Here is an 18,989-nt window from a genome sequence, read left to right as displayed (position 1 = left end):
AAGAATGCCAACTAAGTGTGTCTCCATCAAAAGATGAACTGGAGCATGCAAGCATGCATCCCTTCCTTGAGATTTGTGTCCTCTACCTAAGATGGGAATTTATCATGCATAAGTATTCTAATTTACTAAGGATTTACAACCTCTTAGTAATAATATATCATGCATGCTAAAAATAACAAAAGAAAAGAGTCTAATAATAGAAAAGGTCTATCAAAAAATGAAATTGCTAAATTTGAAACAACATCTAAACTGGAATTAATGAAGGTGTGACATGTGTTGCCTTAGAATGCATGCACCCTCTTCCAAACAATAGTCTATTTCACTATCTCCTGTGGCATGCATGTGCCCTATACAAAGTAATAGTCAGTATCACTATCTCCTTCACTTTTATTCAACATGTTCATCACTAATGTAAATAAAAGGTGAAGTTGCCATATATGTTGTCTTCTCTACTACCCCATCATTGGGAGGATCACTAGCCTAGCAATAGGTAAAAAATATTAACACACACATTACACATAGATCATAGATGTATTAGTAATGTGACGCATGTCTGTTCTGGAGCAAGGATGCTTAGGAGTGGGAGAAGAAGTGGGAAGTGGGAGTAGAAGCTGGAGCGAGGAGTGATATTTCCCAAAGATCCCATGTTGGGAGCGATTTTGGGAACGAATTTTATATAACATATATTTTTATATATTTTGATGCATATATGTCAAAAAAATATTCTATAATGATGAATTTGTGATAAAAAATACAAAAACATGGATTAAACCATATAACATCATTCATATAGTAGTTGTAATCTTCATCAAACACAAGTCCAAAAATTGAAAGTTCTCATTTATACAACATGTAAGGGTGCACATAACAAAAATAAAATTGAGTGCAATCCATATCTTAACCGAAAATACATCCACAAATATGCTCTCGATGGCCTCTAGCATCAACAAAAATCATGCTACAATAAATACCTACATATCATCAAAATCATTGCCTATATTGGGATGTTTGTCATTAATATCACCCTCTAAGGATTAACATAAGATAGAAAAAATGTAGCATGTCAAGTCAAGATTTTGTTTGAGTGATATGTACATTTTTAGTAGGGTCATGATAGAGGAGTTTCAAAACCAATGTCACTAACATCAAGGTACATAGAGGGTTTGGTTCTCTTGATTAAACATGAGTTTCGTATCCTAGTACATGAAAAAATCCAATAAAAACATTGCAATCCCAGAATCTTGAAATCCTGAAAAACTAATAAGTCTACTGGATTTTGAGTGAGATATAAAATTTTACTTTCTCCATGAGGTCGGAAATCTTGAAATCTTGAAATCTAATGAGGTCGGAACCACTCTCCAAAATCCTGAGTCATTTCATTTCATGGTAATGTTAAAAATTTAAGTAAAAGGATGAAAATGAAAGATAAAGGAGAATATCACTTTTAGCATTACCATGCATTTCATGCCAATACTAGGGCCATAGGGTTGAATATTATAGGCTACTATGGACCTAATATTCCCATACCTTTTTCTTTCTCCATCCCATTTTCTATATTCCCACAATACTCTTGAACCTCTATTTCTCCATCCTACTTGTTTTTTTCCTCTGTGTGGCCAAAGTATTGCATAAACACTACCTTATAATACACATATTTCTATACAACATATAAAACCCTTTGTCCCCTATTATATGCTCAATAAATTATTTCATTTTTTCCTCATTTTTTATGCCTCGACATGAATGCATGTGATATGGTATTATTGCTTTTTCAGTGAAGTCCCCATGCCTGATCTATAGGAATAATCTCGTGAACTATAGTCTATCGTCTTGCTAATCATCTTTGATCTTCTTCCTGCAAGTATATCATGTCAGCTAAACCAAAATATAAACATAATCAACATATCTCGTATAGTTCAAGGGAGGATATCTCGTCTGCAAGATCAACCAAATTAGAACAATACATGCATAAACACAATCATAGTAGTATATAAACATTATCTCAATCATCTTCCAGTTACCATTCATGACCATACCAACCACATACCATGACCCCATGAACAAAAACTATAACCATGACAATGCATGCATACATCCACATAGACAACAATCATTCACAACAAATGCATATTTAACCGACATGCATAAATGACAACCATATTCCGCTCATCCAGTCCAAGGGGTGAACCATGATTTGATACCACTCTGTAACACCCTCATCCCACATTTACCTACACTAACTGGTCCACATGGGTAAACATGTGACAAAGAGTTACTATAATATGATTCAACTGCCCATGTACAGTTACGTAAGTGGAACCAACACACCAAAAATCTAAACTGACCTTCCTGAGGAGCTATAGGACCCCCAGGGGCTAACCACCCACTCCAGGTGCCAAACCATTGATTTAAATTGCCTTTTTACCAACCTAAACCCTTAGTCACTCCCATAACAAGCCCTCCATGTGACTGAAAACCTCCAATAACTCCAACAACAAGGCTTCTATGCGACTCTTTTTCAAGCAGTTCTATGTTAGCGACTCCGAAATTTGAGCCACTTTTCCAGGGCTAGGACTCATGCCTCTTCCCAGAACTTGATGAAATTATTAGAAATGATAAATAACAAGTAGAAAAGGCCTCTAATGTAACACTTGAACAAGGATATGACCTGACTCGTCCTAACCATGATAGGAATTTCGTCAAACACATCATAAACATGTAATGTACATGTCATATAAACACTTCTAAGCATAGGGACCTCATACTTATATGAGATTTGTCAAGAAGGTCTGATGCTATATCAAAATAGTTGCATTATATCTATTAGATCATACATTCATTAAAAATTCATTTACTAAACAAAACGTAAGGAGAGCCATAACTAAATTATGCCATAAAACCATGCTTATAACCAACATATAACCAGTAAAATAACAATGATAGAACAACCATTAAAGCCACAAAATAACAAGAAAATCTACTCATGAAATACAATAGGAAAAGAGCTTTTATTAACATGTGCAAAAACCAACCAAGTGAGGGACTTCCACATACCACCTGACCATAGGTTGAGTTGAACAAAATCCTTCTTTCATCCAATCACCCTTGTTCCATATTCCAAGCATGAATGTTGGACTCACAAAAAAACCAACTAGGGATTCTCAGGATTTACCTTGTATGTCGACATTATCGGTCAAGGGATTCCTAGGCTTGAAAACCTCATCTATACCACTAGGCTTTACCCTGTATCCTGCCATTACTAGTTAAAGGATTCCTAGGACTAAACAAAGAAACACACACTACAATATTTCTCGCAATATCGCCATATACCAGTCAAGGGATCGCTAGGCCCTAAATAAACATGGATGCTTCTGTATCTCTCCACCTACACCATTAGGAGTTTTCCTGTCTCCACCATCAGGCTTTACCATGTATCCCACCATTATCGGTCAAGGGATTCCTAGGCCTTTGGGAATTTTCCTAAGACCACCCCACTCAGTTTTGAAACCATATGGTAATCCAACTCAACCATGTAAAATAACCCCATCACACCATGGTTATTCGGAAATGGAAAGGCAAGGCTGAAAACCATTATCACACCTAGAAAAACCCATGCCAATGACAACAAGGGAACCAAATACACACATTCATGTACCATGCATGCCAAAAATAGCAATGAAATGATACATTCAACTCGATACCTACAAGTAATCCCATTGTATCCTCTTGATCCAACTCTTCCTTGCTTGATCTTTACTTTACTTTTCCTCCTTTTCCTTCCTTTGCCTTCCTTCCTCCAATGCTAGAGTGCTCCAAGAATACTCTAAGTGTGCAATAGTATGAGGGAACAGAGAGACCTCAATGGTCTCACAAAAGCTGTGAACTTATCCTTAGAAGAATTTTTATTAAGGAGGCCTCTATTTTCTTCAATTTCCATTATTTTCCTTCAATTTCCTCCTCACATGCACCCTGTGACCTTTCACCTTCCTTTTATCATATTTTCCATTATTTTCATAAATAAAATTCCAATTAACTCCTCTTGCCTTTCCAAAGCCTTTTCCATTGTGTTTGCCAATTTCCTTTAACCATAATAAATCAAATGAACACCCACTAGGATGTTTTTCCCAACATTCAACTTGGAATATGTGTCCCATGACCTTGGTCTTATTTTTCTTTTATTAAATTTATTACATGAACTTTTAACCCATGGTTGTTACAAATACTTAAAAATACTAGGAATAGATAGCTGATGAATGCCATAGGACAATAGAGTTAAGGCCATCCCACTGCTTAATGAGCAAAACTCCAAGGCCAAGGAATTCCAGAGAAAATCCCACTAGGAACGTATTACATAGACTAGATGCTCATTACATGATAGGGTTAATGGGACATGCCGCTTGTAGATCATAACATGACACTAGGAAGGAACCTTAAGGATCCGTGTTTAGAAAAGGCAAGGCCGCCGGATACCAAGACCCTTCAGTTTCTAGAGACGAGCCAAGGAACAAATTAGGTAGGAGACTTTTAACGGACAACCTATTCATGATATTTTTGCAATGGTATCAAAATAATTAAGGACATAATTACACCTTGGGATTCCAATAATGGCTTAAGGGATGGGGAAATTAGAATTCCAATCTTCATGTTCAAGTTCTTCACAAATCTCACACCCTTCGAAGTGGTTGTGAATGATTATGGCACTAAATTTCTCGGGAAAGCTACCTATCAATCCAACAAAGGGATCAATCTACGTTCCGAGCGACATAGGGAGCAATTTCAATTGCACAAAATAAGTGATCCTTCTCTTTTAGGTCCTTGATGCAGGTCTCTAAAAAGAGAATGTACATATCTACACATAACACAACAAAAAATCCAAATGAGAGAATGAGGGCACTGTGGCATCCATAGTTATCACCTCCCTGTCCATAACTAGATACCATGTAGCTTAATATCAATGACTCTATGTATCCACAATTTTATTCAAAATGTATGCAATGTGCCAGATGAATGTCTTAGAAACCATGGATGATGTGCAAGGAAGGAGACACGATGATATGTATTTTTATGTATTAAAATAATATTCAGTAACATGTTGTAATATGTTTCTATTATGAATACAAATGGCTCTCTTTTAGCTTCCCAACATCGATCAATCTGATGATTAAATGTTTGTGTCCTTTTATTGTGAAATTCACTTTCTGTGGTAGCCCATGTCTCTTTATTTTATAAACGCCAAATGAGACTCCACTTTTGATTTTAGTTTGAAAATGTTTTGGTTCTTCATTTAAGAAAATGCATAAACTAGTGTGTTCGTCTTCTCAACTATGTTTTTCCATTCATCCCATGTGTACACCACTTGAATTGGAACTATACTACAAACAATTTTTTCACACATCACAACATAAATATTCTTTTTGGTCATAGTTTACGACTACTATGACTACATAATACGCATAAGAACATAAATATTCTTTTTGTTGATAGCTAATGACTACAATGAATTACATAATATGATTTTTTTACATGAGATACAACTCCCCTTCAGCCATAGTTAATGACTACTGCGAATTTACATAATAAACATAACATACTTGTGACTTTTTATATACCTTTGAAGTAGCCACGAGTAAGAGAGGAAATCTATCTCCGTGGATAGACATAGTCATAGGGAGATGAAAATTGGTTAGTCTATGTTGATTAAGAATTAAAAATAAGAACTAGAGCCTCAATCTAGGGTTAAGGGTAATTGGAAAAGGATTGATCTCTTATATGATTGCATTGGGATTGTATTATTGTGCATTCGATTCATTGGTTCTTTATGGCTCAAGGATTGAAAAAATAATCCTATTCACTTTTTTGCTATATATATAGAGGGAGGGGTTTACTAGATGCATCCAACTCAATATTACTCATTTTCTTCTATAGATATGGAGGGAGAAGTTCGCTAGGTGCATCCAACTCAATCCTACTCATTTTATGCTATATATATGGAGGGAGGGGCTAGCTAGGTGCATCAACTAGTTGGTTGGTTCTTTATAGTTCAAGACATAGCTACCAAGTTTGGTTGTACTGGCCCAAAAAAATAGGTAATTCTTCCATTGGTTTCATTTTTCCTACTAATTCAATAATTCAAATTTAGTACATAATTTTGTTTCACTAAATTTTTTATATTAAAAAAATAAAAAGAAGCAACTTCTATATTATAAGAAAAAAAAACTGCATGCCAAATTTTTTGCAGTTGACAAAAATACTAAATTCCATATTAAAATATAGTAGATAAAAGTGAGTTTGCAGTTGGAAAAAATAATAAATTCCGTATTAAAGTAGGACAAAGAATAATGAATTCTATTTGTAAATATTTGTAAGATATATATTCTTGAACTTTTACACACTCGAATTTATTTTGTATCAAATTGAATTGGAATTTAAACTCAAATTCGAATTTGGTAACTATGGTTCAAGGAGTGAATTATCAATCAATCTTATTTATTTCTATGTATATGAAAAATATAGCAATTGTTGGATGTTAGATAATCTACAATCAAGATAAGCTCAAGTGAAATTGCCAACACATTGTAGAATTACCAATCATCTACTATCATGCCACTCCCATCTAGAAACAAAGGTTTTGTAGAAACAAATGTTTTGCTAATTCCAATGTATTAGTAATCACTTCATATAGGAAATAAATCACATAGAACTTAGGGGTTTACCTTTATAGCATATAGGATGGAGGACATAATTTTGGCAACCTCCTAGAAATGTTTCCAAAACTATGATGAAATTAAATGCTATGCCAAACATAATTATCTTGAATGGTTTAGGATAGGTGATAGAGAGACGCACTAACTAAGACAATAGTTGGATTCTAATCTAGTTAATTAAGCAATAACAATGAGAAGTGTGTTTATATGTAGTATTTTATAATTATGTAGAATAATATACTTCTTTAGTATTTATGGATCATGCACCAAATACTCTATTGTTTGCTCACTACATCCTTATTTATGTTTAATGCAAGCTAGACAAAAACAAAAGTGAATAACAATAAGATTTTCAACTTATATATTTAACTACATAATTGTGACAATACCATGTTTATTCCTTAATGAGATGAATTAGTTGTGTGGGGCACTTTCCCATTAGTTGCCTTTGAAACAAAAAATAACTTTGATCATTTGAGTTAACCCTCGCTTAAGGTACATGTCTTCTTTGCTTTTTGACATTAAAACTAGCACCAATCTCTTACTTAAAACTATTACCTTCAAGTAATGATAGCTCACAATCATAATAAAATGTACAAGGTAGAAATTATTTTCTTTGCCATGAATTTAGTTTCAACGTTTTGTTGAGATTTCATTCCCACATTTTATTATTTCAAAAATCTTAATCTTAAAATAATAGATCAAGTACAAATCCTAAATCATATTAATTAATGTTCAATTACACCGTTTTCTCTTATAAAAATGGTATAACATACTCAATTACTGATTATTAATAAGTACTATAATTTAACTTTACTTAATATAAATTTCATTAAAAATTCATAATAAATTTCTAACTATAATTAAAATCAAGTAAAACAAATTACAAATTACAAATTCTCAATCAAATTAATCTCATCATATATTAATTAATAAATATTAATATTTAATATAGTTTATTTTCACTTAATATATAATTTATTAAAAAATATTTTTTAATCAAATAAATGAATCTTTATAATTAAAATTAAGCAAAATAATTAAAAGTTATTAAACTTGTAACAATAACAACAATACCAAAGATATGTCTTTCTGCCATATAACTCCCCTTTTAAAATCTCTTAACGGGATGACTCGATCATAAATGAATATAAATTTATTCATTTACTTTCTTGATATAGCTTCCCTTTTTCTCTGCACTATCCATGGTAGCGCTTGCTCTGCACTATCCATTGTCTGGAACACTTCTGCTACCAAACCGAGGGTGAAAAACTGGGGAAGAAGACGATGGCTGATGCGATGGGACGATGGCTTATACGCGACCATGACTTTATTTGCGATGCACTGTTCTCATAATAGTTAGTTTTGAGCCCCATTGGAAATGTTGTTCTACTCTACTGCTGTGGGAATCCCCTTCTTGATTCCTCCAATGATTTGATTTCTCCTCATTTTCCTCCCAAAACCTTGTTCTGATTAGATCTTTTGGGAAAGAGCGCTCTCCTTGCAGGAATTCCCCGAGGAAAACTGGAAGGTAGAGGACTTTTGCTTCTGGGAAAAGAGAACGGCTAACAGAAGGCATGCACAATGTACAATTAGCAGGTCCTACTCAAGACTAACAGAAGGCATTCGTCAGAAGGGGAGAGGGAGAAATTTTTCAAATTCTAGATTTGGGCTAATCCGAAACAGTCTTCAGAATTGTTTAATGCTTCTATCTTATCTTGGCAGGCAGAGGGCTTTTGCTTCCATGTTTTTTTTCTGGGAAAAGCGAACAGCTAAATAAATTTGCAGTTGTCGATTGCCACTCATGGCCCCAACATTTTCTGGAAAAGAAAAAACAAGTTGGTCTCGCTCCAGCTGCAATAGTTTGGGTGCAGAGAGAAGTGGATAACATGCTCAAACCCCTGAATATGAATCGACCTTTAGTGGCGGGTGAGTTTTGAGATCGAAACCTTATTAATGTCCACAGATTATCAAAGTAGGTAACTGGGACGCATGAATTCTATCTTGTCCGTAGGAATTTGCAGGCTTAGCCATTTTTTCTCATTTGGTTGCTGCCAAGATGGCTGATTCAAAGTTTCTCTTTGTGTTTGGATATTGTCTGACCCATGCGGGTAAGGCCCATACACAACTTTCATTTACTATTGCAGACAAAAGAATTTGGGTAATAACCTTTGACACGAAGGAATAAAATCACACTATTTGTGAAGTTAGGTATTGCCAGTGTGATGTACCATCGCTTTTAGCATCACACGGAACCTGTAAACTCTTAATATATCCTAACAAGAAATGTCAAGAAAATATGACAATTACGAGATATTAATAAAAAATGAATTAAGACCCGTGGGAGCTATCAGACAGGGGTTTACATTTTAGGGCAGATGTGAGATTTGTCTAAGACTATATTTGGACACATCCATTTCTTGATATATACAATCAATGATAATAATTGATTTACTGCTTATGTTTTTCTGGTTCAAATTTTCTTTCAATGTACCTCAACTGTTTGGTTGTAATTGTATAGCTAGGTTTTTAGTATGTTTGGATTAAGGACCTTTGAAGACAGAATAGGAGCTATTGTCTTCTGTTATAGAATACAATTATTTCTTTGCATGGCATTTACAATCAATGCAGTTCAAACTAAATGAAAATGATAGAGGCCTGAAAGAACTTTCACCCTCAAATTTATCGCAGGATAGTGACTCTTCTCTTTTGTTATAGGATAACGTTATTTATTTACATGGTTTTCACAAGAAATGCCATTCAAGCTAAATGAAAATGATGGAGGCTTAAAGGAACTGTCACTCTGAAATTAAGGGAATCATCATATTTCTCTGTTTAATTAACTTCAAAAATTTCAACCAAGTGATTGTGTTTATCTACACGTAACTTTTCTTTCATGTTAAATGACATTGAACCATTGGTGTCTATATCTGCTGCCCCAAACAGTTTGGGAAATTAGTGGTTACTGGCCTTCTCATATTACTAATCTTTAGTTCATCTTTGAAATGAAAATGGGAGAGTTATCTCAAACTTCTCTAAATCCAGGCCAACCAGAACAGTATCAGGCTAATCAAAAGGTACACAGAACAGAACAGAGGATATAAGAGAGGGAGATAAAATAAAGAACAATGACCTATTCAACCTGATGTTTTGTTGTATAACATCAGTCAAACATGCTAAGAGGAACAATGTATTGCAGTGAAATTACTGGTATAAGGCTTCTAGTTTTCTTTTCCAAGGACTGATTGCTCTGAAATTGGATGATTAGGATTTTGCATATTGCAACTGATTGATGTGCTTTTGATGCTATGGGCATGACTATTTTGGCTTTTTATGTAATTGAAATAGTTTTACTATCGATGTTGCTTAAAGATCCTACAACCTAAACTGTTTAAGATGGTAAATTATATCACAGATATCTGGTCATACAGTTGGTGAAGTAAAGACTGTTGCTGACATGCATGAAAGGAAGGCCGAAATGGCTCGCCAAGAAACTTTTTGGGGTATGATAAATAGGATGGTTTGCTGTTAATTGCTATTAAGTTTTAATTGCACCTTGAGAAGCCAGGTGCACTCCATAGCCAAAGCGTTGTTCTGCGCTGAAATTGTGATCCAGTTAAAATTTCATGTGGATACGGGAAAGGGCAGACTGAAATCGATAACTAAAGCGCTTGTTCCTAGGGGTTATTAAGAGGCAGGGGATTGAGTTCCAGGAGCAAAATAAAAGGTAAAGGGAGCACCTGTAGTTGACCTGGTTAATTGAGTACTAGAGCCTAGTCGAGCAAATCCGATTCCAGGCGAAAATATAGTGTCTTAATCACGAGCATCCTCACGACTTCCAACTTCGTAGCTGGCTGGCGTCCCTATTTCATTTCTCTATCCCTACCCCGCAGATTGAGACCAAGTTGGAGTTGAAACAGACCCAGTTGAATAAGCTCCTTAATAACCAACATAAGTTACTATCTAACCACCACCATCAAATGAAGAACAAAAGCACGAGTTTAAGCCGCGGCAATGACTGTTTTTATAGCCATAGTCTTTGGTTCGAAATATTTGGTTCTTGGCAGGCAGAGGGCTTTTCCTTCCATGTTTTTTTCTGGGAAAAGCGAACAACTAAATAAATTTACAGTTGTCGATTTCCACTCATGGCCCCAACATTTTCTGGAAAAGAAAAAATAAATTTACAGTTGTCGATTGCCACTCATGGCCCCAACATTTTCTTTTTCTTTCCATGTTTTTTTCTGGGAAAAGCCAACAACTAAATAAATTTACAGTTGTCGATTTCCACTCATGGCCCCAACATTTTCTGGAAAAGAAAAAATAAATTTACAGTCGTCGATTGCCACTCATGGCCCCAACATTTTCTGGAAAAGAAAAAATAAATTTACAGTTGTCGATTGCCACTCATGGCCCCAATATTTTCTTTTCTTTCCATGTTTTTTCCTGGGAAAAGCCAACAACTAAATAAATTTACAGTTGTCGATTTCCACTCATGGCCCCAACATTTTCTGGAAAACAAAAAATAAATTTACAGTCGTCGATTGCCACTCATGGCCCCAACATTTTCTGGAAAAGAAAAAACAAGTTGGTCTCGCTCCAGCTGCAATAGTTCGGGCGCAGAGAGAAGTGGATAACACGCTCAAACCCCTGAATATGAATCGAACTTTAGTGGATTGGATACTTTACCTAGTCATCTCAAGATCTAAACACAATTCCTTAGTAGCAATGAATATCTATTTAGCTGGGGAAGCAGAGATACTGAAAGAGCGTCTCACAAGTTCAGTTAGTTACCAACATGTCAGGACACATCCATTTCTTGATATATACCATCAATGATAATAATTGATTTACTTCTTATGTACTTCTGGTTCAAATTTTCTTTCAATGTACCTCAACTGTTTGGTTGTAATTGTATAGCTAGGTTTTTAGTATGTTTGGATTAAGGAACTTTGAAGACACAATAGGAGCTATTGTCTTCTGTTATAGAATACAATTATTTGTTTGCATGGCATTTACAATCAATGTAGTGTCTCTTCTGTTATAGGATAACGTTATTTGTTTACATGGTTTTCACAAGCAATGCAATTTAAGCTAAATGAAAATGATGGAGGCTTAAAGGAACTGTCACTCTGAAATTAAGGGAAGCATCCTTTTTCTCTGTTTAATTAACTTCAAAAATTTCAACCAAGTGATTGTTCTTATCTACAAGTAACTTTTCTTTCATGTTAAATGACATTGAACCATTGGTGTCTATATCGGCTGCCCCAAACAGTGTGGGAAATTAGTGGTTACTGGCCTTCTCATATTACAAATCTTTAGTCCATCTTTGAAATGAAAATGGGACAGTTATCTCAAACTTCTTTAAATCCAGGCCAACCAGAACAGTATCAGGCTAATCAGAAGGTACACAGAACAGAACAGAGTATATAAGAGAGGGAGATAAAATAAAGAACAATGACCTATTCAACCTGATGTTTTGTTGTATAACACCAGTCAAACATGCTAAGAGGAACAATGTATTGCAGTGAAATTACTGGCATAAGGCTTCTAGTTTTCTTTTCCAAGGACTGATTGCTCTGAAATTGGATGATTAGGATTTTGCATATTGCAACTGATTGATGTGCTTTTGATGTTATGGACATGACTATTCTAGCTTTTTATGTAATTGAAATAGTTTTTCTATCGATGTTGCTTAAAGATCCTACAACCTAAACTGTTTGAGATGGTAAATTATATCACAGATATCTGGTCATACAGTCGGTGAAGTAAAGACTGTTGCTGACATGCATGAAAGGAAGACCGAAATGGCTCGTCAAGATGATGCTCTTATTGCTCTTCCAGGTGATTTGATACTTCACATTTTTAAAAAACTTTTTGGGTATGATAAATAGGATGGTTTGCTGTTAATTGCTTAATTTTTAATTGCTCCTTGAGAAGCTAGGTGCACTCCATAGCCACTGAAATGTGCCTTGACGGTAGGTAATTCTAATAAACTAAAATGAAAATAAAATGTGAAGGTCCAATTATCAATGTTAAGAAAGGAGCCTTGTAATTATGTAAAAAAATAAAATAAAATTGACATAGACCCATCATGCTTGGTAACTAGAAATTTGAATATCTTTTTGTTTGTTTGTTAAGTATATATCTCTTTGTTTAATAGATCAAAGCTTACAATGAATCTATGCTAATTCTAATAAACTAAAATGAAAATAAAATGTGAAGGTCCAATTATCAATGTTAAGAAAGGAGCTCAAGCCATTTGTAATTATGTAAATAAAATTAAAATTAAATTGACATAGATCCATCATACCTGGTAACTAGAAATTTGAATATCTTTTTGTTTGTTTGTTAAGTATATCTCTCTATGTTTAATAGATCAAAGGTTATGATGAATCTATGCTAATGGTGAATATGCATTTATTAGGGCCTGGTGAGACACAATATGCAGATAATTTATAATAAAACTTCCAAATCCTTTGATATTCCATTCCCTGATTTCTTCAAGATTTGGCTGATTGAAGGTGGTTATGGGACAATGTAAGAGCTGCTAGAGATGATCACATGGTCACAGCTAGGCATTCATGATAAGCCGGTACATATCCACTGTTTAATGTTGAATTGTTTTAGAGTTCATTCAGTGCCCTTACCATTGATCTTCAAGAGTATTGCCAATTATTAAGAGTATTGATCAGTCATAACTTACTGAAAGTGCAGGTGGGTTTACTTAATGTTGATGGTTATTACAATTGCTTGCTTGCCTTATTTGATAAGGGCGTTGAAGAGGGATTTATAAAGCCTTCTGCGTGGCATATTGTTGTGTCTGCTCCAACAGGAAAATAACTTATAGCCAGGATGGAGGTAGGGAGAATGTTATGGAAGTGATTCTGGCTTGATGTTTGCAGTGTCTAGAAAAGAACATGGCCAGGGATTGGTATCCAAAATAAAATGTTATCATTAATGGATTAGAACTTTTGACTGCTTGCAGTGTCTAGAAAAGAACATGGTCAGGGATTGGTATCCAAAATAAAATGTTATCATTACTGGATTAGAACTTTTGACTGCTTGCAGTGTCTAGAAAAGAACATGGTCAGGGATTGGTATCCAAAATAAAATGTTATCATTAATGGATTAGAACTTTTGACTGCTCATCGTTTAGTTATATATTCATATATTCTGGTGACAGGGATTAAAAACATTTGTAGTTTGGATATTTTGTGCAGGAATATGTACCTATACACTACAGGGTTGCTCCTCGAAGAAACTGGGAAATTGAATGACTAGGATACCCTGCAGCCTCTGATTTGCAGTCATAATAAATTGGACCTGGCTTGGTCCCCAATTGTGGGCAGTTGTTTGTTTTGAATGATGATTCATTGTTGCAATATTTGTAAATTATGTGGAATGAACTATTCCATGGAATCTAATTTTTTGTTCTACAAATGCCCGTCAAATTATTGCAGGCATTAACATGATTGCAATATATGACATTGATATTTATTTGATCTTTTAATGTGTCCTAAATGTGTTTTGGGTGTTTTTGTTTTCTCTATACCCAAGAGCACAGAATGCCGGAAAAGTTGGGCAGAAGCTCCTAAAAATAATGGAAAAGAAAACTTTAATTTCTTATTATGTTTGTTGTTTGTCTATAGTTGAGTATGTGGTGAGAGTATGTACATCTTTATAGATTTTGATAGTCAAATCGCTGCATGGAAGTGGGTCCTTTATCCTACAAACAAGAGGTCCTAAAAAGATTGTGTATTCAATCCCTCTGTGAACCGTGCTTTTGTGGAGTGTTGGCAATTTGCAGCCACATTTTGCATGAGATTTACTTAAATGAAGTGTTGGCAATTTGCAGCCACATTTTGCATGAGATAGGAAAAAGACAGGAGCCAGTGTTATAGTTCTTTCCATGGTTAATATGTTTGCATAAACTAGAGAGATCGAACGTTCTGCCATGTGAACCGTATAGCATTTAAAGGTCTGATGTAACAAATGCGATAGTTTATATTTCTTGGCTAATAAAGCAACAATATATGAATGGTCATGGATGTGTCCATGGTATTGTAGTTTCATTTCATTCATACAATGCTGGTTAAACAACCATATTACACGGAGATGAATTATGATGATCGAATTTGTCAATGGCTAGTATGTCTGTTTAAGTGAACACAGATTCTAGAAGACGACCTAGAAGCATCAAGCGCTAAATCAGTATGTCTGTTTAAGTGAACACAGATTCTAGAAGATGACCTAGAAGCATCAAGCGCTGAATCACTTTTTGAGGGAGAGAGTGCGAGGTGTAAAAGATCTAGAAAGGAAAACAAGTCATGATTATGGAGATGCAAGTAGTGTGGCATGTGCAAATGGGGAGGAGGATGATTTAGATGATGTGCTTCAACAACTATTGTCAACGCAGCAAGAAGGCAACTCGGGCAGATGCCAATGCAGAAGAAAAAGATGTTGATGAAGAGGAAAGGATTAGGCGTGTCGGAAAGGCCAACTTAGACAAATGGCTCCAAAATTCGCTGCAGAACAAAGAGGCATGAGAACAACATTGTTACAACATCATTGTTGCATTATATGGTGGGATTCTTCTCCAATTTATGCCTTACGGCATTTTCTTTGCAACATTTAGTGCAATGGCTAGATTTACTCATTTTGAAGAATTAAAGTGAAAGTGGATGGTTATGTAAACCGGCAGTGAAAGGTTAGGATCGGCCGTCGGCCCTAAACATACAAGCCATACGGTTGTGCCCGCAGACGATTATTTGTAAGTCTAAACAAACATTTTTTCTTCACAACGGCTATTTGTAAGTCTGAACGAACATTTTTTCTTCACCAAATTGACCTGTGGGCTCAAAGCAGTGAATTTCTGGGATAAAAATAGAAGAATCAGGAAATGGAAACAATATTGAAACGTACCGTTATATGACAGATCTTGCTAAAGACATATTGGACCGAACGCTGGCCAAGGTATCTTCGTCTTGGGAGACTTCAGCAGTTGCGACAACTGAATTTGACTTCACTTCAGAGGCAGGCAGAGAGGGAGTTCGACAACACTTGATCTCTAGTGTAGTGTTTAGATATTGTAGTCGAGGAGATGTGTGGGAATTGCTGAGTATTCGGGACAATGTCCATATATCCATTGCTCTCTCAGCCTCAGTGACTCTGGACAGTATGCCTACGGTTATGATTTCGGGGGAGCTCATCGGCACAAGTGATGGTGCGGGTGAGGGAATGCTATGCACAATCTGTCATGATTTTTTTTATTGTTAAAGAGCGTGTAAAATGTTTACCTTGCAGTCACATTTATCATGAAGAATGAATTCTTGATTGGTTATTGCGTAGCATTTCATGTCCGTTATGCAGACATGAGTTTCAGTAAGTTTGCATTTGAGGGCAAAATATCTCCGAAACGCATGAGCATTTTCCACGGGTTGATTACCAATTGAAAATGCAATTAGAAGGTCTTAGCGATAATATATTTTTGCCAACGAACAGTGAGCCAACAACTTTTTATTTTTTAATTTATTTTAATCAAAAGAAGAATTTGGAATAATAAATTGGTATTTTAAACAATTTTATTGAAACATAATTCCATAATTTTAACTAAGTTGATAGGCTTTTATAATTATTTTTTTGATGGGATAGTTTAAATTTAAAGATGTCACTATATTCTTGTAATAGCCACTATATCAATGAATGAAATTGTCCGTTTACATTCTGAAAAGTTTACATGCTAAAAGGGGGAGGAATATATGGCAACTTGGAAGAAGACTATATCAATGAATGAAATTGTCAGGAAACATTTTCATGGTAAAACAGGGCACGGTTATTAAATATTTATTGCAAGTATTATTCATCACCATGCCATTGTCAAATTGTGACTAAAAGTTAAAACTTTTTACATTCTCTAACTGTTTTGTCCATTTCATTAAGTGGTGTCTAATCACTTTAGCTTCCAAGGTATGTCCACTTGGCAAAACATTTGAGTAAAATGAATTAAAAGTTTGTTGTTAAATATTTATTGTACCTATTATTCATCACCATGTCATTGTCAAATTGTGACTAAAAGTTAAAACTTTTCACATTCTCTAACTGTGTTGTCCATTTCATTAAGTAAGTGGTGTCTAATCACTTTTGCTTCAAAGGTATGCCCACTTGGCAAAACATTTGAGTAAAATGAATTAAAAGCCCACTTGGCAAAACATTTGAGTAAAATGAATTAAAAGTTTGTTGTTGCTGGTAGGCACGTTTGTTAATTAATGAGAACAAAAAAAAATAAAATAAAATTAAACAATATGGATTGTAACTTGGATTGTAAGACCTCCACTCCATCTAATGGATTGTAACATGGATTGAAGCCACTACATATTGTTAAATTAATTAGCTATAACTTAATATGTATTGTAACTTATTGTAACACTGACCACTCCATTTAATGGATTGTAACTTGCATTGTAATCGACACCACTCCATATATAGTTAAATTAATTGGAGTAGTCTAACAAGGCGGAGGAATTGCCTGGTTTTCGTCGCCGCTCGGAAAAACGTCCGGCTTTGGCCATTAGAAATTCTTCCGCCTTCCCCCACCTTTCGCGAGCTCCGCCACCCTCCTTTCCCGGTAGCTCCGTTCCAACTTGTTAGATGATGGATAAGACAATGCACGATACTCATTCAAGGAAACTTGGGTGCCCAAAATTTTAAAATTCAAATGTTATTTCCGCGTCCAAGGTGCCCACTAGATTTCAATTGGAAAATTCATTGAGCAGAGATGGATTTGTATGAATCGTTCATATCTCTTGGTCGAATCATGGGAGGGGTGAGCTCGCTCTTGTCTTCGATCCCTACTTCGGCTCTCGAACTTGGGGTGGTCGTGATGTCTGTGCTGGCAGTGGGAATAGTTTGGCACATTCACAGCCAGAGGAGCTCTTGCGCTTACATAGTGGCGTTCAGTTGCTACAAGCCCCCGGAAGACCGAAAAATGAACACAGAGCTCTCTGAATACGTCATTTGCAAGAGCGATCCGATGCCAGAGTCGCTGAAATTCGTGGTAAACGTTCACATAAAATCGAGCCTCAGGCAGGAGTCCTACGCGCCCAATTCCTTCTTCCAGGGTGACATTGTGTTGTCAATGACCGAAGGGTGGCTAGAGATGCAGGAGGCCTTTGTTTCTACACTCTACAGATTGTTCATAGACAGCGGCCTCTTGATTTATGGTAACTCATTAGCAAGGTATAGCCATTCCACCGAAGGATTTCGATATATTAGAATGGAGCCTGACGAGAACCTAAAGCTGTATTTGCAAACGCCGTCCAGATTGAAAGTAGAGAGCGATTTCTTCGTGGATTTCTTTAATGATATCTGCCACCTTCCCAACTATTGCGGCCCTTACGGTATTTGTATAAATCCTGGAGCACGGTGCACTTGCCCGACCCCGGAGTCGTCTTATTTCTCGCAGCCGGATCAGGCGTCCGCATAGGGGGCGTTCCTTAAGAAGCCTTTCCTTAAGTGTTCTTTTTTGCATCACAATACTGTCAGTGTATGTATCGTTTGTGCAATATCACTCAAAACTTCCTTAACTGTGTTTTAGAAGAATTCCCTTGCTAACAATTATGTCCTTCTTTTAAACAATACAAGCAAGGTCTTTAAGACCATCCCCATCCTTTAATTCATGATCCTTCTAGACTCTTTATGGTTGAGACAACTTCGAGTGATTAGAATGATTAACTAATAAGCCTTTTCATTGCCTTAATATGCCAAATTTCTCATCCTTTTACTTGGACAACCTTGTTTTGTTTTGGAAAGTATCAATGTTTTCTCGAAATTACTTATAATATTATCCTCAACAGACTTAACTTCATTTGGCACCATTTTCTAATATTGCGCTCTTGAATTTCTCCTCGATATGTTGCGAAAGCTTTCTAAACTCCAAATTCACAACATCCAATCCCTTATCAGCTTGTTAACTCACAATGTGCCTTTTCCTCTTCCTATCATGCTAGAAGTGCTAACATATCTATCATATGTTTAAGGACAAAATTCTTAGCATTTATTTGAGTTCCAAGCCTGTTCATTAGCTTATTTAACACAAGTGACTCCCGAATGATTTCAAAGGTATGTTTAGTCCAAATGATTGAGGACAGTGGTATGTTTAAACAATGAGTAAAAGGTGTTGGCATTATGATGCATGTGTTGTACTTGATGGCAACCCTCTCATATCTCACTTATGTATAACTGGATGAATCTTCAGAAGAGATATCAAATGTGACTGATGGAGGACAG

The 18,989-nt window shown here is 35.6% G+C and overlaps 1 pseudogene across 1 annotated transcript; it reads left to right on the top strand.

The window, feature by feature from the left end:
• The first annotated feature begins 12,439 nt into the window (after positions 1-12,439).
• LOC149170400 (cytokinin riboside 5'-monophosphate phosphoribohydrolase LOG1-like) lies at positions 12,440-14,201 on the top strand (annotated as a pseudogene). Its single transcript, XR_016259220.1, has 4 exons — positions 12,440-12,545; positions 13,226-13,296; positions 13,419-13,562; positions 13,925-14,201. The product of XR_016259220.1 is annotated as a cytokinin riboside 5'-monophosphate phosphoribohydrolase LOG1-like (transcript).
• Positions 14,202-18,989: the final 4,788 nt, after the last annotated feature.

Source organism: Pinus tabuliformis, chromosome 4_2 (assembly GCF_031772625.1).
Source record: "Pinus tabuliformis cultivar Carrire ecotype Pingquan chromosome 4_2, CPIR1, whole genome shotgun sequence".
Classification (NCBI taxonomy): domain Eukaryota; kingdom Viridiplantae; phylum Streptophyta; class Pinopsida; order Pinales; family Pinaceae; genus Pinus; species Pinus tabuliformis.
This window is presented reverse-complemented; position numbering and strand designations above follow the sequence as displayed.